General features: G+C 40.1%; 1 protein-coding gene across 5 annotated transcripts in view; it reads right to left on the reverse strand.

Moving 5' to 3' along the window:
• The window catches only part of syt1a (synaptotagmin Ia), a 173,203-nt gene that overhangs the window by 85,272 nt on the left and 62,041 nt on the right, over positions 1–25,890 (reverse strand). For 4 of the 5 annotated variants that reach the window (XM_075471534.1, XM_075471533.1, XM_075471530.1 and 1 more), the window contains exons 3-4: positions 15,806–15,867; positions 298–389 (exon numbers count right to left, since the gene is read on the reverse strand). The gene's annotated coding sequence lies outside the window, so the exon portion shown is untranslated. Of the gene's footprint in view, positions 1–297; positions 390–488; positions 597–15,805; positions 15,868–25,890 lie in introns of those variants that run through there. The other variant, XM_075471531.1, reaches the window with a different exon arrangement.

Below are 25,890 nucleotides of genomic sequence, written 5' to 3' on the forward strand. Positions count from 1 at the left end.
AGATCATCATCGGAAATCAATTATTTGGCATCTGTCACCCATAACTAGCTCCGGTCAAAAAGAAACTACACCTCCTCTGCCCATCTTCCTTCTCTTCCTAAATGCGACTTGACTCCACCTGTCACAGTTACAGTACTTTGTCCTACAAGCCATGTTTGCTGACATGCTCACACACACATCAAAAATCTCCATTTCAAGTCGGCATGGTGTGCTTTTTTTTTTTTCTTCAAAGCAGCAACACAAACCAAAGCTCAGCATCCCCCCACTACGATCCTGCATGTCTTTTTAATCTCTTACCTGGCAGCACGCAGTCTTTCCTGGGTCCTCTTCACGATCCCAGGAAGGGGCACAGACAAGTTCTGCTTTTGCTGAGGAGGCTGGATATTTCACTTTGAGAAGAAGGAACAAGAAAAAACAAAAATCAGTGGCTGGGATAAAAAAAAAACAATGTCCACTTTTATTCACACGACAGCTCAAAAAGCACTCACGATCACACACTTGAACACCCAGTCAGCAGCTCTGGGAAGCAAGCAGCTCGCTGTTCCCTCTGTTACTGTCCGTGACACTCGCCTCCTCTCTCCCCGCCTACCTACTCCAGCCCCCTCCCCCGACTTCTCTATTTCCCTACCTCTCCCTCGCTTGCTTCCTTTCTGTCTGACAAAATGCATCTCTCAGCTCACTATTTTGTGACATTTTCCCCACCTACTCACACCCTCTGCTCCGCAAAAACAAATATCAGTCGGTGGTACTATTAGATGTGCATTTCCACACACCATTTACAAACTTATTCCAGGATAATGGAGCGTTTCTGGGGACATGATCACATGGAATAAGACAAAGTCCCCATTAGAGCCTAATAACATCAGAAGGTGTGATTAATGAATAATGGTAATGAGGCATTCCTACTGTATATGATTACCGTTTGAAAGCCATCACCGTTTCTCTTTCACACTTATTCAGTTTTTTCCCCTCTCTCTCTCTGCCTCCCTCCATCTATTCCTGTCTCTCCTCAGGTCTGGCCAGTGTATCAGATGCTGCTCACGTCCCACTCTGCAGACAGCAAGTCAAGGGCATTCCCAGAGTAAGTGTATGCTAATGCTCTGCCTCAAGGAGCTGCCTTGCGTCCCCTCGACATACAGCCCAAGCAGATGTGGCACTTGGCTCTGCCAGGGAGGGGGCAGCAGATACAAAGACAAAAGACTAGCAGCAAAGATCTAACAAGCTACCGTGCCTCAACTCCAGTTGAGAAAGTGAGGTCAACAGTTTCGGATCAGATGGAGCTGTGGAACTACCGTGGTCAACATCCATGTTTAGTTGTAAGCCATGAAAGGTGATGTTAACCGTAAGAGCTCCTGACTAAATCAAACTGATGAAATATAAACATTTCCACAGGAAATGTTTATGTTACATGTGTAAGATAAAACTAGTTCTCACCTTGTCCGTCTGATAAGTGAGCTATGACATGACAGACAGAAATGATCAGAAAAAAAACAAACAAGCCGTCTGATAAATTGTGAGAGCAGACTGGCATGAAAATGAAATGAAACAGTTTATAGGACAGTTAAAATAAAAATGGCCGACAGTCTGTCCCAAGAGTGACTGCAAAGTACGCATCCCAGACGTTCTGTGGGGCTATGGTCTTCTGAATGTTGTGCTCTGGTCTTAAAAAACGTTCTTTGTTTAGGCCTGCAACAAGGTGCTACAGTCACACAAGAGTAGGATATTCACTGTTCTGCTGCCTTCAACAGACTGAGTCATACATTGACTTCTGCTTGAACTACAGCTTTTAGTTTGAGTTGGGCCAAATATCCTCTGTTTGGTGCTCCTGGTGAAAAAACGGTGTTAAAAAAAAATAATAAAAAAAAACTTTGACAGATAATACATAATAAAACAATAGAGCTGGTTTATCATAATACAGCAGTTAAAGTGGAGATGTGTAGTCGAGTCATTGTTGTCAAAGGAAACCCTCCAAAGCACCCTGCCAGTGTTTTTCTGCTAGAGAATATTTCTGCTAGGTGGACACACACTCTTTGATGTATGATGACACAGAAAATATTTACAAAATGCGTCTTACATATGTGTAGATGATGCCTCTCAATCTAAGGTCTTTCAGAAACTTCTCTCGCTCACACCACATTTTAGTCATTTTTAGATTAAGGTAGACTTACTACTTTGGCAATTTAGAAAATTTAGCTTATTGAGGTGTGGTAGAAATTCAGTATAATCAAACTGCAAAGATAGTTCTGTATCATTTCACTGCAATTCCTCTAAAAAGGCTCTCTAAAAATTATCTTAGTCATTGCCTATGAAAGGAAACATTTCTTTTTGTGTCAAAAAACACAAATAAAAATTACCTTTGTGATCATTTCAGAAAGTCTGAGAATCTGTTTGCTCAGTAAATGATCCGTACTGCAACTCACTTAAATGGTCATGAGTTAATTACTTTATTTACAACTGCATAAGCTTTGACATGGCACCGAATAGGGCCGCATGCTGCTTTTCCAGTTAAGAACAGAAAAGAAAAAGCCCAGTCTTGTTAAGTTATATTACAGGTAAAGTTAAACTTCCCACAGTTGGAGGAAATATTACGTTTTATCATTTTGGGCATACTGCAAACAATCATACAGATCCCTTAAGAGGGTGCCCATAGTTCAGGCAGCTTGAGACTCCGTTCAGTCTTGAAATCATCTCAGTTGATATACATTTTTTAATCTGAATTTACAGTAAAATTTTCTAACAGGTTACAATAAATTGTGGCCTTTTAAATGTGTTTAAACCATTGAAATACTCACGTCTGACTACAAATCCATCAATTGGTCATTCGTCATCCAATCAGTCCTTTCACCGAGACATCCTTTCATTCTTATTCAAAGATTTTGCTCATTTTGTCCAGGGATTAATTATAAAGCATGTGAGCAGTATCCATTTTCCACTCTCCAGCACATCTGTGGGCTGTGAGTGTACCGGAAGTCTGAAGCAAATTGTTGCTCTGCTCGATATGAGACTGAGGAATAGAACAGATGCTAAATGAGTGTGCTAGTGTGCGTCTATGTCCACAGAAACCCAGTGTGGAAGTTAAATGCACAGGTTGTTAAAGCACAATGAGACACATGGCCCTGTTGAAAACACGCGTAGATAAAGGCTAATAGATATAGTTGGGATGGAGGCAAAGCAAACAGGGAGTCTGTTAATGATTACCAACTAGCACCCTGCCTGGACTCTGCACAGCTTGCCCCTCTGTACATAAGGTCTGCTTCAGTGGTTCTGTGTATGTTATATTTGTTTCTACTGTTGTGTGGATGTGGGGGGATCAATTACTGGGTAGGGTGTTGTGGCCACTGCAGATTTGTGACTCAGTCGTCTTGGGGTTCCGACCCTAAAGAGCAAAGGAGGAAGTGCGTCCTTGCAGAGTGGAGCAGGCCATCAATTTATAAAGAATATCTGTCTAGTCCAACAACTTGGATTAAAAACATATCCCAACACTTCAGAGGGCATTCACTATCACTGCAAGAGGATAGTTAAAACTATCTGAGTGGGCAGGAGCAAGTAATTCCTGCCAACAGTAACAGCTTATAATTTTATTTTTCATGAATAAAATAAATAAATAAAAAAAGCATTATCACTTGCTTGTTAACCCATTGACGCCGGTTGTTGCGTAGCGCAACATTGTTCATTTATTATTATTTTCAAGACGCATGTAATGCACAATAATTGGTATTTGTTTGGAGAGGATGAGGACGAGGACGAGGAATTTTTTGGCTTTCAAGTAGACTGGCAGTCCGCTGGATTTCGCCCCCGACGTCAACAAAAGTTTACTCGTACACCGGGGCTGAAGGTGCCAATATCTGAAGATGCAAGTCCTTTAGATGTGTTCTCGCATATTTTCACTGATGAAGTTTGGTATATGTTGGTGACACAGACAAACTTATATGCGGATCAGGCGCGCGGCCACACACCACTCAACTCGAAGTGGAGCCCCGTGTCAAAGCAGGAGATGAAATCTTTCATCGGTCTCTGCCTAACTTTTGGAATAATCAAACTACCAACTCGCCGGGATTACTGGAGGCAGAGCAAGTGGCTGTATCAGACAAATGTCGCCCGAGTGATGGCACAAGATCGTTTCGACATGATCTGGAGGTAATTATTTATTCTTGCGCTTCATTCTGACGACTTCTCATTCTTATTTGAGTGGTGTTGCCTTTATGTAAAAAAAAAAAAAAAGAGTCCGGTGCGAATTACTGCAGTATGACAACTATGATGTTTTAGAAGTCGTGTCACTGAAGTATACAGTAGTATAACTGCACAATGCAAGATATATTGCAGGTTTTTTTTTTATCATTCATTATTATTGCTGATATTATTATTTTGCAATGACGTCTCTATCATGGCCAGTAATGTAGCTGAAGTGGTGCCTACAACTACTACTACTAATAATAATAATTGTTTTTAGTTAAAAAAAAAAAACCCTCAGGCATTGGGGACCTTTTCTAAAAACTGGCTTAGGCATTGAGCAGCCTTTTTTGCAGGTGCTTTAGGTGCCAATGGGTTAAGAGTTGATTCCACTAACTCCTGAAAGTCTCAGCTACAAACAAAACACAATACATGCTCTGTTGGTGATTAGTCCGTTAGAGTCTTCATGCATTTGTCAGGTAGGGTGGGTGTGAGGAAGGATGCGGATTCTTTCAGAAACAAAACTTGGCTTATTCAAAAAAAAAAAAAAAAAAAAAAAAGTTTTAACAAAGAGCGCGGCTGAGCAGGATATCAAAAACTCAACTGTGACAAAAACAAAACATAACTATGTTTAAACAAAACATGACTATGACATGGAATATAAGAAAGGTACTTAACTTTGGAGTGACGAGTGAGGATCTGGCCATGAGCATGGAAAAACCTGGAGACTAAGGCCACATTTACACATAGCCAGAAACAAATATTTCCCCCCCTCCGTTTTCAATAATAACATCATGCACACAACATCTTTTTCAAAAAACTTGTCATTTACATCAACCCGCATAAATACGCCATCAAGCGCCATAATAACCATGCCAAACCTATTGGCGGCAGTGTAGGGAAAGGAATAAAGCCATGCAAGCCAATCAAAATCCTCAGAATCGAGGACTTTCCTCATGTGAAAGAGGAGATGACGCGAGCAAATATCACAACAAAACTGAAGGCAATAAGAGGGAAATATAGACAGTCAGTGCATACTGGACGCAGCAGCGGCCACGGAAGAGTGGTGCTCCTCTATTTTGAACTGTGCGAGCAGGTTTGGGGTGGCCAGAATCGTTTGCACAAACGTAAAAATTAGTAGAACTTTAACATCATCCATGATAATCCTGATCAGTAGCCAAACAAACTGTAAACATAAGGCACTCGCATGACGTTAAGCATTTTCTGGCGCATAATGTGACGTTTAAGAACCTAAAACGCCGTTTCTCCCAGTTGACACGGCAACATACAACCGGCGTTATCAGAAATCTCCACTTTGGCCGGAGGTTTTAGAAATAATCGTTTTCTGTGATAAAAACGGGGTTTTGGTGTAAATGAGAGGCCAAACCGCAGGAAAATATCTGCGTCTTCCTATCGTGTAAACGGGGCCTAAATACTATGGAGGGTGATTGGTGATTGAGTACAGCTGATGGGGAAAACACAGGTGAAGGAAGTGAAGCTGATGGCAGGGCAGGAGAAAGACTGAGGAAAAAGGTGGCATGGCATGGCAAAACTAAATACGAGACCTGAACCTAAAACTTAACTAAACTAAGACGTGGTAAAAACGAAGAACTTAAACAGAAACTAAAACGTGGCAAAAAAAAAGCACATACATGACAGCATTCTCTTGCATGTGAGATAATGAATACCCAACTGATTACCTGCATTTATGAGAGGAATTTACAACAAAATGTATAGATAAGAAGAGAGTCCTGCAGCAGTAATATGAGTTATCTTAATATAAAAGCCTAAAAATGTATTGTACCTGTAGATTATCTTAACAGATGCTTAAGAAGTCAACATATGAGTGCAGTATCAAACGTCCATCCTTTCGCTGAGAAAAAGTAACTTTGCAGGATATTTGAAGGGCATACATACATACGGACAAAAGCGAAAACCTTTCAAACCAGAAGCTTGACTGTAGTAACTTAGAATGAACAAGAAAGGAAAAAGAGGGGAGATCAACAGCATGAAGGAGGAATGAAAAGGGTGAAATGGCATTTGGAAAGAAGAAAGAAAGTGGTGAAATATAAAGAGATGGGCGAACAAAAAGGACAATTTCCCAAATGTCAGGAGCATTTGAATGGTCACCTTTGGACACTGCAAATTACTGGTCTTATTCAACCGCGGAGAGAAAATGTGGAGCTTTAGACTCAGACGTACTCTTTGTAACTTGTCTATTCAAACCTTCAGTGACCAACTTGTTCCAGATTTTTCATGTTGTGCGCAAACTGAAGCGAAATGGGAAAACAACTAAAAGCCTGATGGTCATATGGTAAGTGGTTAGAAAAATAGATAAACTACAGGCTTTTTAAAATAAAGCCTCAAGTTTTGTTGTGGTACAAGCTTTACTTTGAGGTTCACAAAAGGAATATTTTGGTACAACAATAGTAGAAAGTGGGATTAGGAGGAGAGGTTTTTTCTTACATTCCCTTTCATTTGTTGATTAGTTTGGTTCAGGAACAAAACCTGTTGCGGTTAAGGCAACAAAGCCGGCCTATGCATATAAACTACCTGCTAAGGCCTAGGAAAAGATCGTGGTTTTGATTATAATCTACTACATTTATCCTGTCGGTCTTAAAAAGATGATAGAAGCTTACATTCTGACATTGATGAAATGACACATCTGACACTATGGAAGTGAAACTGGAATGGGCTCCAGGACCCAAGGCAGAACCGGAACTATGGAAAAGAATTGGATATCACTAACAAAGCATTTATCCTAAACCACCCAGAGCATGTTAAGTGGATCAAAGCATGTCTTTTCATGATGAAGATCTGTGGCAAACTGTGGGAATGTTGATAGACAGTATGCAATTAATGTTAATGATCAACAGTAATATTAATCTCTGCAGATATCCAACTAGTGAAGTCTTATTTTTGCCCCTTTAATCCATTCAAGTTGTGTTGCGTTGACCCACCCAGAGCATCCGGTGCATATTCTCTCAGACAGAAAAATTCACTTCCAAATGGAAGAAAGCAGCCTTAATTACAGCTGATGCTCTCATTTAATCTCTTTCTCTCAGTGTTTCTCTGAATCCCCCACCCCATCCCAACTTCCCTGTCTCTCTACCGCAGGCAGGAAGCTGCCACGAATCACTTACAGCTTTATCTGCCAATAAGTGGCTGTTCAAATATAGAGCTATTCAGACAACTCCTCAATACATGCAGGTGCTCCTTTTCACCGACACCCAGCTTCTGTGACTCGCATGCATGTAGAAGATACTGTACACAAACTCCCACCCACACAGTCATACACACAAACATACAGCACACAAATTTTCACGCAGAACACCTGCTGGGGTCAGTAACACTTGCCAAAGGCAGTGATGTCACACAGATGTTTGGCTGGCATCCGAGGTTAAAGGCGGAGTGGAGGAAAACCTCGGGGCTGCTTCTTTTCCCACAAATTGAAATTCTCCGAACTGCAGACAAGTTCAGTGACTGAGAATGTTTTAGGTAGCCATTTAGAAATTAGACTTCCTCCATTAACCTTTGTCATAGAATTGTACCAGCATATAATGCAACCTCTAGCAACCACAGCATTTAATTTATTTGGTGGTTCTTTTCCCTCAATCTATCAAAATCTTGTCAAGTTAATTTATTGTGGTGTGCATTTAACATCTTGACACGGCACTAACAGCAGGAACTCTCAGTAAACTGTCAAAACTCATTGCATCTAGTTATTAGAAAATCAATCTTACCGTAATACAAACAAACCAATATGGAAATTTTTGAAAGGGCAAAAAAAAAACGTGCACTACCTAAACTACATAAAGTGTTCAAAAAAGCATGTTGGAATAGACCAACCATCATTCACTGGTTAAAACTTACTTTCTTTTTTATGTGCATCTATTTATTGTAGTATCACAAACAGAGACACTTGAATATTTGCAGGTATATTAGTATGATACATTTTGCTCTTATTTCTACAATGTTAGGGGATGAAAAGGTGGGGGTGGCGTGAGAAAAAGGAAGACGGGAGCTGAAAAAATAAACTATATTTTCTGCTTCGCGTCACATCAGTGACTGCTGTGCAGGTTCCCCATCTTTACACAACTCATGCATTATTCATAATTTTTTTCCTTTCTTTCCTTTTTTTTTTAAATCTTTAACTGATCAGTCAATTGCACGTTGACTCTGCAGTTCCCTTATGTCTTACCTTTGTTCTTTATTGGTGTTTATTTTCACTCTAATGTTTTGGCTCACCCCTACTCCATTCATCAGCTTTGGTGACAAAAGCCTAATGCTGCTCTCCTCATGTAATTAAATAAACTGTAAGTGAATAATGTTTACCTAAGGACTTGGTGGAGAACAAAACAAACGTAAAAGGATGGTGAATATTGGACTCGATTAATTAGGTGACAGGAAACGTGACTATAAATGATCCTACTCGAGGCCTGATATTCAGTTGTCTAAACTGGGGGGAAATCCTCCCGTAGCTGCTTTACATGAAGGGGATTTATACAAACTGGGAGGGGGAGACCTCAAATAGAAGACTTATGCTGTATTATTCTTACCTTAGATTTTTTCTTTTAATCGTTTTAAATGTTTTTGTCTTTTATGCAAATTCCATTGATTCCTCAGCTGCTTTTTAATGTACAACACTTTGGCCAACAGGTGGTTGTTTTTAAATGTGCTTTATAAGTACATTTAACTTGCCTAGTTGCTTCCTTCCAACATTAAGATTTCTCTGAACAATACACATTTCCATGTGTGGCTTAACAGTTTTTTTTGTTTATGATTTCTGCTCTGTTGATTTTTCAAAATGCAAAAAATGGTTCAATATAGTGTGAAAAGTTGTTTTTATGAGGCATTATATCAACTATTTTCTTTCACAGACTTAATTGTTGTTTACAGTACTGTTCATCTGTTGAAACAAGTGTTTTCTAACTGTGTGAGACCCGTCTGCAAGTGATACAAAAAGATGCTTCAAAAGCACCAGGAGATCATAACTTTGTATGGAGGAGGAGAGCAGGCGTGCCATTCATGTAATAAAAGTTGATCCGTCTAGCAGCGTTTCTCTGCATTCTGCTTGTGTCCTAAAATGCTGCCTATGGTGGCTGGTCATTATCAAATTGGATCGCTGTACTCTGACTAGCCATAGCTTTATGATGACTTCTTAATAATATACAGGTCTTCCTAAGGAGCTCTTCAAAAGGTTGCTAAACCAGCTGATGAAGCATCGATCTGAATCAGGTGTGATGGAGCAGGGAAACATCCAAAACCTGCAGGACGTCGGCCCTCGAGGACCGGATTTGGGTAGCCCTGTCCTAGATCATAAATTACCAGCAATCCTACACTTAAATTCAAGCTATGGTCAGGCTTTCTGCCATCTTATGACACTATGACCCCAACAGCTACAGGTTTAACATCCATTTAGCTATATTTCAATCTAAAACCAATCCATATGTAATGGATAAACGTACCAGAGATATGAAACTTTGCATGCATTTGTGGGTTTTAACAAAATAACAAGATAAATTTTCCTTTTTAACATAAAGTCAGCTGAAAATATGTTTATAACCCCAGCTGTTTTCTAAAGAAAGTCCGATGAACATGCTCAGTAGACTTTATATTTTCTCTTCTTTCTCTTCTGCAGGCACTGCTGCTTAGAGAGGCCACATCGGAGTCATGCCGACGGTGATAATTACGACATTCTTATGGAGAGATGAGGAGCCTTTTTGACCTCAGAGTACCATTGACTCACGTCTGACGAGGAGAGAGCAACGTGAGAGGAATTCACTGGGATTGATGAGTGGAGAACATGAGACTGAAGACATATGAAGCAGATAAGCACACAGAGCTGTATGGAGCCTCATATGCAGACTTTTGGAGGGGCCCAGTCTGGAACAGAATTGAGGAGTCAGTGCTGCCTATTAGAGTGCCCCGGGCTGAGACTGTGAAAGAGGACTCAGAAGGCGGATTAGAGGGGATTTAGAGAGCAGTAATTACCCTTGCCCATGGAGGGTTTGGTAATTAAATTACCTAAGCAACTGCCCTGCCATACAAAGGCTCCAAGGTCAGCAAGAGTGAAATTTCAGAATATGCTAAATATGTTTTACACTGTTATCAGAACAAGGCATCTTTTTTCAGCTGTCCGCAAGTCTTAAAAACTGAAAATGTGAATGTCAAACATATGCACTGGGTTGAATGTTATTTTTCAATATATTTTAAATCAAAGATTACAAAATGACCAGAAAACATGGCACCTAGATTAGCACTGTCAGATTCTAATTGCACAAATAGAAAATGTTAAAGTTGCTCAGCTTTCAAGTATTTATAAATGCTGAGCATTCACAAAATACTGGCAGAAGCAAAAACATTGATCATCTTTTTACAGTGCAATGTTCTGTTGGGAGAGCTTGGACCTGGCATTCATGTGGATGGTACTTTGACTCTGAAAACCCACATAAATATTGTGACAGTCCAAGCACACCTGTCCATGGCAACTGCACTTTCTGTCAGCAGTGATCTCCTCTTACAGGAGAACGCTCCATGCAATACAGCACAAACTGCTCTGGAACAACTTGAGGAACTGGAGGAAGGGTTCAAGGTGTCAACCAACGCGTTCCCAATTCGATCCACCGCATCAACAGAATCTTTAAGGTTAACTTTAATCTGTACTTGTGGCGTGGAGGAGAGTGTCAGTTAAGTGAGAAACGAGGTGAAGTTAAAGACCATGGATTTGGAGTGAGACAAAGAGCGACAGGGAAGGGAGGGAGATGCGTGGGAGTAGCAGCATCTCCCACACAGGCATGAAAGTCACGATACACCACCGAGCAACACTCTCTGCTTGGCTCAAACTGACATATAAACATGCAAAGAGCAGCTCCCATGCAGAAATGCAATCAGGCCTTCATTTCAAACACTCTTTGTACTCAGAATTCAGTGCCACAGAAGCTGAGGGTTACTTTATTTTAAAATCAGCAATTTATTTCCTGGTGTGCTCCAACCATAAACTGCTTCCTTATGATTGTCATAGATCCCTGAGCTGCAGAGGCCTGATAACAACAGACTGAACATGCTGCTCAACCATTCATGTGTCACACTGACATTTAAATGTATGCTCAACTGCATCTTAGCTACATGTACACAGCAATAATCACACACAAACCAGCTCTCAATTCCTTTTAGTGAAAAGCACTGAAAGGCATAGTATGTAGCTCATAACCTGTTTTTTCCACACAAACTGAACATTTTCTCTTTAAATTGTCATCGCACACACACCCACAGTATTAGCCTACTCTTTTTGCAGCTTCAAGCTTTATGATGAATCTCATTTTATTCCCATCAAACCATCCACAACTGTGTTGGCACACCTCATGACAGTCTATCAAAAAAAACGATCGGACCCCACATCCAAGTGAAGGTAATAGATCAAAGTGACTGAACTAATTTAGCGAGTCGAGCAAAAGCTTCAGGTAAGTCTCCCTGTAAAATAATTTGTATGAAGTGGGAACAGGTCTGAGGTCATTTATCCTTCGGCACTATGGAATACTTAGAAAAATTAAATGCACATTATTCAATGAACAATGGTGCTTTTATTTATTTCACAGCTCTTTTATTTCCATTTCTTGCATTCAAATGAAGTACCGCAGACCTCACTTCTCAGGCCCCCCAAGTGACTTGAGCACAAGAAGGCAACTTCTGCTTTATTATTGACTCCCGATACAAACTGACAGCTTTTAAAATGTGGGGCAGCTGTGGTTCCGACTCCCGAACCAATACTAAAACTGAATAGCTAATTAGATATTATTTTGCTGCTGTATAAACACTAACTACCATCCTTTTCACATACAATTGACAGAACACAGTTCACAGCACCACTTCAGACTCAGTCCTTACCCTCACTAGCAGCTGAACCTGTTTTGAGTTCACAGCACTAAAATGGGGCCGTTGCCAACACCGTTCCCTTTGGTTTTTGGACATGTGTGTATTTTTTCTAAACAAACAAGACAATTTCAAGTTAATGAAATATGCAATCAGCTGGTGGAATGAGCCTCCTTCCAAAAGTAAGCGTTTGTTCAATTTTGAAGTTAAAGGCATTAGAAATAAAGGTTCCCTTTTTGTATCTCATGTACCTTTGTAGCCGCATATATTTGGATATAACTCATTGGCCCACTCGACCACAAACTTGCCTGAACTCTGGAGAGACAGAACAGCAGCTGGTCTGTCAGCAGCATTTCAAAGGCAGGAACCAACTAATCGGTCTACAGAGAAGAGACCGACATGACGAGAGTCAGTAAATCAAATCACATAAAGGAGGAGCTGCCATTCACATTTAGAAGTAAGGGCATTGGCAGTAATCCAGAAGCGAGTTGATCAACAGACAAATATCACATAACCATGTCATTACTTTTCACTGCAGCCTGCTGGAACATGTAAAGGACACGAACAGCTGGTGACAGAAACCCTGTGTAGCACCTGATGGCTGTGATGCTATCAACTTGGCAGAATTAGGCCGCCTCACAAAGCAATAATTACAACACGAGATCTTAATCTCAACTTTGTGAATGAAAGTAAAAGCAAAGTGAGGGGAAGAGGGCGGGGGGTCTCTCTGATGAAAATTCCTCAGTCAAGGAGACTCTCTGAGGTGCCCCCCACCACCACCACCACCACAAAAGAACCCACCCACCATTCACCAACCCCCGGAGGTAACCTTGATAGTGCCCTTCACAGCCCTTACTACACTGCCTTCATGTAACATACAGCAACAGGCAATTTTAGAAAAGGTGAATTAGGGCATTAAACTAAGAGACGGAAAACAAATACAATGATACTGAAAACTGAAATGAAGTTAAAATGAATGCCCTTGATTGGCATAATTTTTTACATCTTATACTGATCTGTCTTTAAATATACGAAAATATTTAAAAATTGCATAACAATAACTGACTCGCATGTAATTAAAATGATAACTGGTTTTGCCAAATAAGACAAATTAGTGGAGCCCTGTGTTATGCACTCCTTATTCTGTAAGTATCACACTCAAACAACAAGTCTGGAGACAGTGTAGGTAATAGAGGCAGAAACCCTGACTAACCCCATCTGCTCGAATGGATTCTGCTCGATTGCATTGTTTTCGCCAAGAAAATTGGAGCCCTCTTCAAACCTACAAAGAAAGGAAGTGGAGATGCACTCCTCCTAGTCCATCTGGGCTGCATATTCTTCACTTTTGCTTTCTTTCTTTTTTCCTTCATGTCTCTGTGGACGGCACTCTGCCACTTTGGGTATGTCATGGGCAATAAGGATGAAAAATTGGTCTGCTTTTTGGGTCCACAGTCAGCATGCCGGTTTCGTCCTCCACCTTCACATGCCTGGAGGAGTCCAAGCTCCACACTCACAAAACAAAATGGAATTTAACAAGGCTAGAATCACTCACAATGCTTGAGTAAATAGTCAGTGAACTCTTCCAGAGCCAGCACTGGGGGCTGAATACAGATTTGAACATACAAGTCTGGAGTAACTGGATGAAGTTTGAAAGCACAGGGAGTACTGCAGCGGTTTGAATCCTTTATAAAACACAAATTCAATAACTAGGTTGTATGATAACTCATATACAGAGCATGGCATAAACAGTCAACTGTGCAACAGTGGGAAATCTGAACTATAACAATCTTAGTCCTTTTAGAGCACTGTTTCAATTCAAGTCCAGTCGTAATTTTTCTTGGTAAATCTTTCTGGAGGAGGTAGGTTTCTGTCTGACACATGCACAATTAAAACAGGACTACTGAGCCAATGTGAGTGATCGGCTGGTTGATTAATTTTCAAACTTCCGTCCATCCATCATCTTCCGCTTCTCCGGGGATCGGGTCACGGGGGCAGCAGCTTGAGCAGAGAAACCCAGACGTCCCTGTCCCCAGCCACTTCCTCCAGTGGGGGGATCCCGAGGCGTTCCCAGGCCAGCCGAGAAACAGTCTCTCCAACGTGTCCTGGGTCTTCCCCGGGGTCTCCTCCCAGTGGGACGGGCCCGGAACACCTCACCAGGGAGGCATCCAGGAGGCATCCTAATCAGATGCCCGAGCCACCTCATTTTCAAACTTTGCTTGTTTAAATGATGCCAAGTAAATGGACAAAACAAAAAAGGTCAATGCATTAATTGGCAGTTTGTTAGCGCAAAATATGATTCTTGTTCATAGTTTGCTTACTGTCCTAGAGTCGTGTGAAAAACAAAGCACAACCTTTTATGTATCAGGATATAACTGGAGAGAAATAGCTTGTTAGACCATTTTTTTGGAAACTTGAAGCAGTTTTCTGTTTGATATTATCAGTGTCTCACATCATTGTGGAGGTGTTATAGAGGTGTTCATACCTGCTGATGATCAATAATAAAGTGCATTTGATAAGCGGCAACAGGCTGCTATTTCTTTTTCTTAATTCCTATAGAAGCAGTAACGGGTTACTTAGTTTTTTCACACACTGCCTCAGCATTTTTGATTAGTTTTTGGTAATTAACGACAGTGTAATGTCTTTCATCATCTGATTTAAGACCTGGTAAAGTACTTTTTTTCCAATGACTTTGTCTATCAGTGTCCTATTCAAATATCTTTTGTTCTATCAAAGACAGACAAATACGTGCTGAGACGGAAGTCTCATGTATCAAGTATACAGAGTGAGAATAAGAATGACCTTCCATCAGCTTCTCGGATATGATTAATCTTTCGGTACAATGACAGGTGGGGTGGATCTACTGTACATGCAGTCAGCATTGTCCTCTGAGATAAGGCAGAATCAATAGATCATTTTCAAACCATACTGGAGCAATAAATGATGTAACAAATCCGCATAAATGACCTCTCGCTGGTTTTTCAAAACAATATCTAAACAGCAAATGTATCTACAAAGTTCGTCCTTGAAGCAGCAGAGCGTTAACAAAGATAAAGAAAGATTGGCTCATTTTATTCATATATTCACAGCATCAGCCTCATTTTCAGTTAACACAGTGCACTTGGAGTTGGTGACTGTTCCTGTCTAATAAGTTTTAATCATCTCACTAGAAAATGCAAAAAAGCCATTTAATTCATTCCATTTAAATTTGTTTCCTTTGTACACAGCTTCACCATCACTTTCCGTCATGCCTACCATGGAAACAATATCTCCTATTAGATATGATATTGTAAAACAAAGGAAGCTGTCATTTGAATCATTTTGTATTTCCAGTAGAAGGGCACCCTGCAAAATGTAAGTGCTGTAATGAAGCAGACAGCAAGCATGCTAAGGGCTCAAAGGAAAACAATGATTTACCCCAGGAGCTGATACATTTTAAGGTTCATTAAATTTATCTAATGAAATGTAAAACACGAACAACTTGATGTTCACCATCTAGGCCAAAATTAATCTAAAATTATATCCATGGGGCCAGTCATCTGTTAAATTAAAAAAATAAAAGGAAAAGCAAAAAATAGAATCCGACATCCAAAATTTAAACAGTAATACAAAAGAAGAAATAGTAAGTTGTCTGTGGTAACATGTTTGTTTACACTGAGTTTAAAGCCTCCTACTCATTTTGTAGATATGCATGATTGTAAGATTTCACAAAAACAAACGGACGATTGCTGTTGTGGTCTGATTTTGTAAGAAAGCAGGGACTCACCTTTGACACAACAAATCCGACTGCAGCGTTACTTTAAATGCTTCCTTCACACCCACTCAGATCTATAGGGGATAAAAATGAGAGAAATAAATGACTGGAAAACAGTCTATTGTGTTCATGCTCACAGTAACGCCAAGCTGCAGATTGAACATTTCAGGAGGTCCACACAAAAATGACATAAAAAATAGTTTGTCTTCTGATTGTTATACAGGTGAAGAGAGGGACAGAGCGGCCACCACCTCACGTGAGGTGGATCCGTCGGGGGCAGAGATTGCCGGACAGGCCACGTAAGCCCTGATGGGTAGTGATGGTGAACTGGGAATGTCTGGCGGAGGCCCCTGTACACAAGATCTTCAACTCACACCTTTGGGAATTTTGAGAATGTTTGGATTTTCCTGCTGAATCTATTGCCTTTACGGTCCGACCTCGGATTAATGGATGGATGTATATATTGAATGTACGACAGACTGCCTAATGACCTTTAAGCTCATGGAATCAAAAATCAATAAGGGGAATTTTGTTCAGTTTTAGGGTCTTTAAAGGTAACAACTCCTATCCTGAAAATTTTCTGAGACAAATAATCTGCAGGTGCATCTTCAAGAAAAACAAACTGCTTTTTAAAATTCAGATCGCGTTCAAAGAACCAGAAACTACATATCGGTTTCCGCTCAGAAAACTGTGCATGTTGATTGTGGGGTGGCAAAGGCCCATTATCAAAATAATGTTTTTACAAACAGTTGGCTTCAGGACACTAAAGTCTTGGTGCTTGTGCTTTTGAAAAAAATATGAAACACTCTGTTAAATAATATTACATATTTAGGTGTTTTTTCCCCACATAAAATAACCCTTTTTGGTATTAAAATGCCTTAGCTGCAATTTATGGGGGCTTGCTAATTTGGATAAAGTATTCAAGCTAGTATCAGTAAAACTGGAACTGATGCTAAATCAAAATCAGCATGAATTATAATACAGGATAATCAATCTCCATCTGATCCAACTAACTGTAATGATGATATCACCAGTTGTTAAAGATCAAACCTCTAAACCAGCATCCATGTTCTAAGAACTAATGTTGAAAAATATTCTTTGCACAATGTAGGAGATGAAACTATCAACATCTACTGAAGCTGTGTAAATGAGGTAGGACGACTGATGTAATGTGTATTTACCGCTTCCTTCGTGCACCGATTAAAACCTAATGCATTTTCACTTGGTAAACGCACAAAAGGAAAGCATTTCCAGAGACTGCATTCATCACATTTCAGTGTACCTGACAGGCCTTATCAGAATCCAATGAAATGGTGACATGATACATAAATTCCGTTTCACTCATCACAAGACAAAGATATTGAAATTATGCAATATTTGACAGTAGTTCACAATAGATTGAGTTATATTTTCGTCACTCAGGTTTCCAGTCACAGAACAAACTTGTCTCCAGGAAATTTATTTTATGCATGTTAACATGAGTCAACCCTGTTCATTTCCATAATAATGTCAGGTATTGCTTTGGCGTACTGGGCACTTATTGGCTGTTAAGGCAGCACAGATTCTCACAGTTTTTCCAGCTGTTCGCACATGTAAATCTCAAGTGTGCAGGCTGTGGTGACAGCAAGTGTCATCACAATCATGTGCACAAATCAATGATGCGTCACCATTTGAGATGCACTGCTAAATATGCATGGATAACAAATAGATCAGAACACAATGTGCATGTCATCATGATATTAGTAGCTAGAAACTGAGTAGTTGTCTTTGTGGCTCTTGGCAGCCATCTGCACAAGTTCTTTTGTGAAGCTTCAAAGAACACAATGCCTGGTTCCTGCTGTGTTTTCAACATTTTCTCCTCCGGTCCTTCTGCTCATCAGCTTCCAGCATTTTTTACCACAAAATAATGCGAGTCATAGTAACTATTCACTCTCTGTGGGGATTTTTATCCAATGCTCACCTTTTCCAGTGACCCTGAATGCACAGGACTATAGCTTATTACTGTCATTCACAGTAAAAACATACACATTTCTTACAATTCACTCAGGAGGCATTGTTCACCTTAGGCACAGATCATTGGACACTGGTTGGTTTAAAAAACTGCAATTATGCAACCACACCCTATTCACCTTTCCTGACATAACAATTATCACATAATGACCTATGTTAATCTCTCTCAGCACACAGCATATAAAGTAAGTGTAGTGTGAGCTCCATGCTGAATAACATGCGCAGTAGCTTATGTAATGACCTGATGAGGAGGCAAGGACAAAATCTTTAGATCTCCGTGTAGACTGAGAACCAGTCAAGGGGGGGAAAGGAGACACTCGACTGGAGAGATATTACCACAGTAATCTACACTGAGAGGCTGAGCTGTAGAGCAAGCTGACCTTGAAGAGTTTAATGTGCCAATCAAAAAAATGTCTTTTCTGACAGGCAGCGAGGTAGAAAGCAGAGCCCCAGATATGTCAGCTAGGTGCAGATGTATAAATGATGTGGGGACTCGTTTTTCATTTTGAACCTGGGATGATTTAAAAAAACACCAGCTGAGGTTACACAAATCCTAAGGTGGCACTAAATATAAATTTTAGATGGAGTAACACTTGTTAGGACGGTTTTATGAATGTCATCTCAACTTCACTCACCTCTTTCTTCGAGTCATCCTTCATGTTTACATGTTGTAGTCAATTATGGAGCATAGATATGAAGCATCCAATGTGTTTTTTTTCTTTATTGTGTGTTCTCTTCCTCTCCTCTTATTTGATTGGCTGTTCTGATCAACATTCCACATGATATATTCTTAATCAACATTAGAGCAAAGCAGCATGTCTAAAAGTGTCTGAAGATGTGTTTGAAATATGTATTTTTGAATTGAAGGTAACGGTTGATCCTTAGCCTAAACCAAAAAAAACCGATGTGTTTTCAACCAAAAAATAACCACCTCAGAAGAGCTAGGCAACCATTTTCCAGCCTGCCTTACAATTATTTTCTGCTACAATGTACCGTTGGGCTACATAAAGCCAACCACCTTGTGCACAGGTCTCCACCAGGCTCACCATCTGCTCTAAAGACGATGCTTCCACAGATCAAAAGATAAAGATATTTTAAGCTTAAAATAGTGGCAGTTGTCATGCTCTTAGTAAGATATAATTGACTGGTCACGGCACTTTTAAAAGAGCTGACTAGATTTAGCCAGAGACTGAGGGATATACTGTGGTGACACTTTTTATGATCTCAAGACAGCGCACGCTGCTACAGGTTTTTACTCAGTTTACTCAGTCATTCACCCTTTGCCGTCACGCTAAAGCATCGTTCTGCTGTATATAATAAGGTTTTATTCCACGCTGCAATCAGTTTGCTGAAAATGTTGAGTGACAGTGAACTTTAAATCTTACAAGGTGCAAAGATTTGACACCCAACATTGAAACGAATATGTACTGCTGTAACTTTAGGTGTGGATTTGTTTTTTCACTTCGACCTTTGCAGAAAAATTCCCTCCATACTCTTGTGTTTCCTTTTAAGCCCATGGTGGATGAGGTATTGTGTTGTGACACAAATAGAGTTCTCTCCTGCTTTTCATGACTGCTCACTGAGAGAGTAATTATAAACTGCAGAGATCACTCTGAGTGGTAGTCCCCCCACATGTGGAGGAATTAAAACAGCAAGGAAGTTGTTTTTACAGAAAGAAAATGACTTTATGCACATACTTTTGTTCAAGTACAAAGCTAAAGGTAATTTAAAATCTTTAAAAAAAAAATGTTCAGAGACACATCCAAAACTAGTTCTTTCTTTGATTGCAAGATGCAACTGCACTTGTGCCTCTCACAGATTTTGTGGTGCAGCTTTGTGGGTCACCCATCATCTTAAACAACGTTAGACAAACCGCTCCTTGTAGTCGTATACTGATACTCCAGTAAAGGAGTTTTACATGGGCAACAATTTATCAAATCTTTGGTTGATCTTTAATATCTTTTAAGGTACCCGGTGACAGTTGATTACAGCCGGCTGATTACCCAGTTCCTGAAAGTTCCACCCCTTGCTCAACTGGAACTTCCTAAAGCAGTAAAATTACCAACCAACATTAACTCCCATTCTTGATTGGAAAAGGCATCTTCTCAAATCTATAAATATGTTTATATATTGGATATGTTATCCAATCTCTGATCAACTCAAGTTATAGCAATTACATCTCCAACAATAAATATTACAGCAGGTTATTTTGAGACATAATGGTGGATTTAACCTGTCAATAGCGGCTGATTATAATTTTGCAATTACATATTGAGTGCTGTTGAAATTTGTTCAAATGCAGATGAAAAAGAAAACAAGAAAAACAGAAGGTGATGGGATGTGGATTTAACTTCCAGCTCAAGTATACCGTCTTTGCTACTACATAATTTAAAGCAGATTCCTTATTAAAAAAAAAAAAAAAAGTCAAGTAAGCATGCATCACATTTCCCTTTTGCCGCTGCAGATTTGCTTTGCCTGGAGCAGATGACTGTGACATTGTTGACTTCTGAGTTTTCATTATTTGCAATGGCAGCCATGTTTCTGAACACCCAAGACTGCAACATTAATACAAAACAGAAAATAAAGACAAGCACGTTATGTCACCTTTAAAGACGTGAAAACAGGTATCACAACAATCTCAAGTATGAGCTTTTGTCCCTGCGGCAGTGTGCTGTCCGGCAGCCACTGGCCTGAGAGCAAACAAGATTACCCCGATGAACAGAGGCAGGCTTGTTTACTCCCAGAGTCGAGGTACTTTGGGGGTGACTCACACACAGTGAGGAGAGCAAACTCTGGAGATGAGATGCAGCTCTCACTTATCAGTTGGGAACAGAAGAAGTCTCACAGTTTTTGTAAACCTGGCCCTCAGATCATTGCTGGCACACAGGCTGCTATCATCTATATTCTTGAACATTTTGTTATTATCAGTCTTGTTCTGTTGTGAAATCACCAACCACAGAGCTAAAGTCTACACACACAAGAAAAACTTTCAGGCATATCAACTTGTTGTATACTTAGAACAAATAAAAATGAGGCTGTGCATAAAAAAAAAAAAAAAAAAAAAAAAAAAAAAAGCTGGGCTGTATGGTGTGTTAAACTCAAACACTTCATATTGAAATAAAACATTTTCTTACTTATCAACAGTAAGTAATCCCGAAAACAAGAGTTATCCTCGTCTATTCTGATTTCAAACACCCATTCAGTTGTGGGGTGACTTGGAATGGCAACAATCCCTTCAAATTCAAAATTTACGCTTTTTCAAGTCATCAGAAAAAAAGAATATCAAAAAGTCGCTTCAGACCATTAGAAGTTTTTCATCTTGTTACCCAGCAGAGGGAGCTCTGATATCAGATTCACCTATTTAATGCACTGATGACTTCTTAATGAAACAAACTAATAATTTTTTTCTTGCTTTGTTAATGAAAACAATCAAACTGAAAGTATTTAGGATTTTAAACTGAATAAATTAAAGTAACAAACAAAGATAAAGTTGACTTCATCCGTACATCACAGCTATCTTACTCTGCAACAACAAGACCGTGGACCCACCTACAAGCACCAGCAGAGGTACCATAACAAGCGAGGCAACGTCAAGTGCACAAAAATGTCAATCAGCTCTAAAGCTTGCGAAAAAAAAGGCTTTCACGATTTATCCAATCCAATCCAATCCACTTTATTTATAAAGCACAGTTTAAATAAACACAAAGGTTTCCAAAGTGCTGTACAATAAAATAAATAAAATAAAACATAATAAATAAATAGACTGTCCACCCCACCCCAAATAAAATATCTGTGAACATAAAATCAACAGCCTACGTAGTATTAAAAGCCAAGTAAAAGTGGTGCGTTTTAAGAAGAGTTTTAAAATTAGACAGTGAGGAGGCCTGTCTAATGTGCAGTGGCAGTTCATTCCACAATTTGGGAGCTGCAACCGAGAATGCTCGGTCCCCTCTGAGCTTCAGCCTGGTTTTGGGAACCCTCAGGAGCAGCTGGTCAGCTGACCTGAGGGATCGGCTGGGTGTGTAGGGGTGCAGGAGTTCAGAGAGGTACACTGGGGCAGGACCATTTAGGGATTTAAAAGCAAATAAAATAATTTCAAAATAAATTCTAAAATGGACAGGTAGCCAGTGGAGTGAGGCTAAAATCGGTGAAATGTGCTCAAACTTTCTTGTGCCAGTTAAAAAACGTGCAGCTGCGTTTTGTACAAATTGGAGACGTGCGATGGAGGACCCACAAACCCCCATATATAGTACGTTGCAGTAATCCAGCCATGTGGTCACAAAGGCGTGAATTACTGCTTCAAGGTGCTGTCTCTGGAGAAAAGGTTTTATTTTTGCCAACTGCCTTAACTGGAAAAAACTTGCTTTCACCACAGCTTTAATCTGGTAGTAGAACTTCAGACCAGAGTCTACTTTTACCCCCAGATCATTGAGTATGGGTTTGGTATGCTGTGCTAAGAAACCCAAATCGACTGAGGGGGTCACAGAGGTGCCACCAAAAACCATTATTTCAGTCTTTTTTTCATTCAAATTTAAAAAGTTTAGAGCCATCAAGGCCTTGACATCCTCTAAAAAGTTTAACAGTGTCTTGGGGGAGAAAGAATCAGCCTTTTTAAGCGGTACATAAATCTGGCTGTCATCAGCATAACAGTGGAATAAAATGCTGTGCTTCCTGAGAATGGAACCCAGTGGGAGAAGATATAAAGAAAATAAAAGGGGGCCTAGCACTGAACCCTGTGGGACCCCACATGGGAGAGGAGCAGTGGAAGATACGGAGTCACCAAGGTCATTTGCATCTTTAGATGCAAATATGAGCAGCCCACCAATATTCCATTGGAGGAGGAGTTCCAGGAACTCGAAATGGAACCAAGTTAGTACCAAAATCATCATTCAAAGCAAAGCTGTACAACACTAAACAGGAATACAAGGAAACAATACTAAAAGGTAAAACACTATTACAGGGCTACCCAAATCCGGTCCTCAAGGGCCGACGTCCTGCAGGTTTTGGATGTTTCCCTGCTCCATCACACCTGATTCAGATCAATGCTTCATCAGCTGGTCTAACAACCTTTTGAAGAGCTCCATTTCATCTGAATCAGCAGTGTTGAAGCAGGGAAACATCTGAAACCTGCAGGACGTCGGCCCTCAAGGACCGGATTTGGGTAGCCCTGCACTATGAAATAGATGTGTAGTGAAAAGTAAATGTATCATATATACACCACTGAATCAATTAAGTCTCATAATTGTAATGAAAAGATAATATAATGATGTTGATGTTTGTTTAGGGTATTTTAATATTTCAATTAGTTAAATTGTGAAGCATTTGAATTCAAACTCGCTTGTGTTTTCAGCCCTCCCCTTAACAACTGGGGACTGTAGCTTCAAAAAAATACACTGGAGGAAAAAGTGCTGTGCTCAGACATTAATTATAGCATATTTGATGTCCTACAGAGAGCTCGACCCATTACCGGGTGAACATGAAAACAACAATACATACAGTCCCCAGTAGTAGTAGTACACGTGCAGCTACACTGTTCATGAGCTGGATCAGCTCAGGTCACATGTGATCATAACAGATGTTGACATGTGTCTGGTCTGCTGCCTAATTTCCACAGCAAGAGAGGGACTGAACGCTGTGCACTTGTTTGGCAGACCGCCATTTGACGATGGGGTCCATCTTGACTAAAGATGACTGATTCCTCTCTCATTCTCTGTCATTCCCACAATGGTTTACCCATCTACTGGAGGCAATGCTCTCAGAGCAGGCTTAGCTGAGATGATTGCTACTCATACACACATGCCTGAAGTATCACAAAACACCTTATATCAGTGTGTATGAGTAAGGAGGGTAGATACATCACAAAACTGAGCGGAGGCAGATGATCCACCTTATATCAGGTTTTTAACACTCAAGAAAGCAGCTATTCAGCTGCTTTTCAAAAACGCAGATAAAGTTCACAGCAAACACCAAGAGATAAAGACGTATGACTGCAGGGTGATTGCCATTTCCAGTCTTAGTATAATATGTAGACACTGATGAGTCATGTCTATGGGATCGTTTATCCTACCCTCCTGAGGTTTACCACGGCAGAATGTAAATCCCAATCTGGGAACAGGTGTGTCCGCTCTCTGTGGAGCACTGTATGAACTGTGTTCATGTTTATGTTCCAGGTAGGGACAGGCAAACTAAACTAGGCCAACGGAGGGTCGTCTCCATGGTGACAGCAGCAGAGGAGCCAGAGGCAGCCGTGTAATGCTAGCTGCTCAAATTCATTTTTGGTATTATGGGAACATAAATGGTTAAATCCATTTGCAGATTCAAAAACATGGTGTTTGTTCTTATTTCCTGCTTTTTCTGATACTTTTGAAAACATGTGAAGAGTCGTAATTTTTCACTGCATTTAAAAGAGTGATTTCATTATAGAAAAAGAGCTCACCATTATCGGGGCATCTCTAATTTTTAGTAAACATATTTATGCTTGCAACACCTTAAAACAAGCTACATTACAATGTCTATGCCTGAAACCGGAAATCACAAAGCAGAACAGTTTGAGAAATTAGACGCGCACTGCTTTTGTTCAAGCAGTGAAGGTCAGAACTAAATTGACAGTTTTTCTTACATCGTTTTTTTTTTTTTTTCTTCCCAGTTGTGTTTCATTCACCCGTGTACACAGAGCTTTTTTACAGTAGTTTGTTTCTAGTCATGCAGCACTTTTCCCTATCTCCCAGACAGCCTCAGTATACTGATATTTTGCCTAACAACACTTTGACTTGGAGAAGCTATGTTTAACCACCTAACTTCTGAGTGGTGGACATTTCTAACTCTTGAGTCACAGCAGCTTTTACCATATTATCTTTTCTTCTTCATGAATATCACAAACAAGTGGTCCTGCCAGACAAAAAAAAAGTTTGTTCTGTTGAATCCACTGAACATCTCTTTTGTACATACATTGTACGAAGCACAGTCTGCTTAACTACATGTTTCCTCACTGGACAGTGAGTGGACCAGAATATCCGACACGTTCAAAAAGTTAGCTAGGATTTTGGATAAGACAGCTGGATCATCCTTACGCGAGCTCGTCTCCAGTTTTGCCTCAATGGGGCCATGTAGTTGCAGGGAAACAAGGTCCGGGCTCCTACCGATGCAGTAATATGGGTGAGTTGCACTGTTGTTACTCACGAGAGGAAAATAAGTTGTGTGCGCATTATACAAAATGACTGAAATGCTATGACACATAAAGCTACATAAGTTGAAAAGAACTTTACAGTCATGAAGCAAAAAATAAATTAAATACAAGCACAAAATGTAATTGAAACCGTTATTGGTGCCTTTCACTAGCATTTATGTGAAAAACTTTTTCCAGTTTTCTTCAGTTGTGCGTTTAACACTTATTAGTTTGCAGGGAACAGTTTTGCGATGAAAAATCATTCCATCTTTTCAGCTATTTTTCTGTGCAGCGGGATGTCTGCTCTATGCTGAGAGAATCAAACTTAGCACTCTTCTGAGTATCATCATTGTTCTGTCATGATGTGGGGCATGTTTGACTGCTTCTTATAGGCTGTGCTGCATCGCCGAAAAACCAATGCCCTGTATTCTGACAGAGCTCTGATTTAGTTCCCAGAGTGCACAGAAAATTACTCCTGAAAGTCTGTGGCCTATCTATTAAAGTCTTTGCAAACCTTAGTCCTGTCTTTATGTGCCTTTGTCTCCCACGGTCTTCACACATGTCACAGACCCCCAATTAGTTCAGTGTGGAGTGTATAATACTGGCTGAAAGCACCACTCTAGATTGCTACAGGTCAGCCTGAGGCTCTTTAGATGTCGTGCTTGGTGTATTTTTCTACAATTTGCACCAAATTTCAGAGATTTCTCCTTGCTCTTTTCTTCAGACCACGTCCTGGATGCATCTTTTCAAAGGCGAAACTTCTTGATATTACCAAAAATTACTGTAACGTGGATTTTAAGAGAAATCCAGAGAATGGAAACAATCAGTCCATTTTCATTGTTATTTTGCACATGTAAAAACTAAAACTTGAACGGACATGAGTTTTCTTTATTTAGGAACGATTTCAGTTGATCTAAGTTGG

Source organism: Odontesthes bonariensis, chromosome 8, assembly GCF_027942865.1.
Source record: "Odontesthes bonariensis isolate fOdoBon6 chromosome 8, fOdoBon6.hap1, whole genome shotgun sequence".
NCBI lineage: Eukaryota > Metazoa > Chordata > Actinopteri > Atheriniformes > Atherinopsidae > Odontesthes > Odontesthes bonariensis.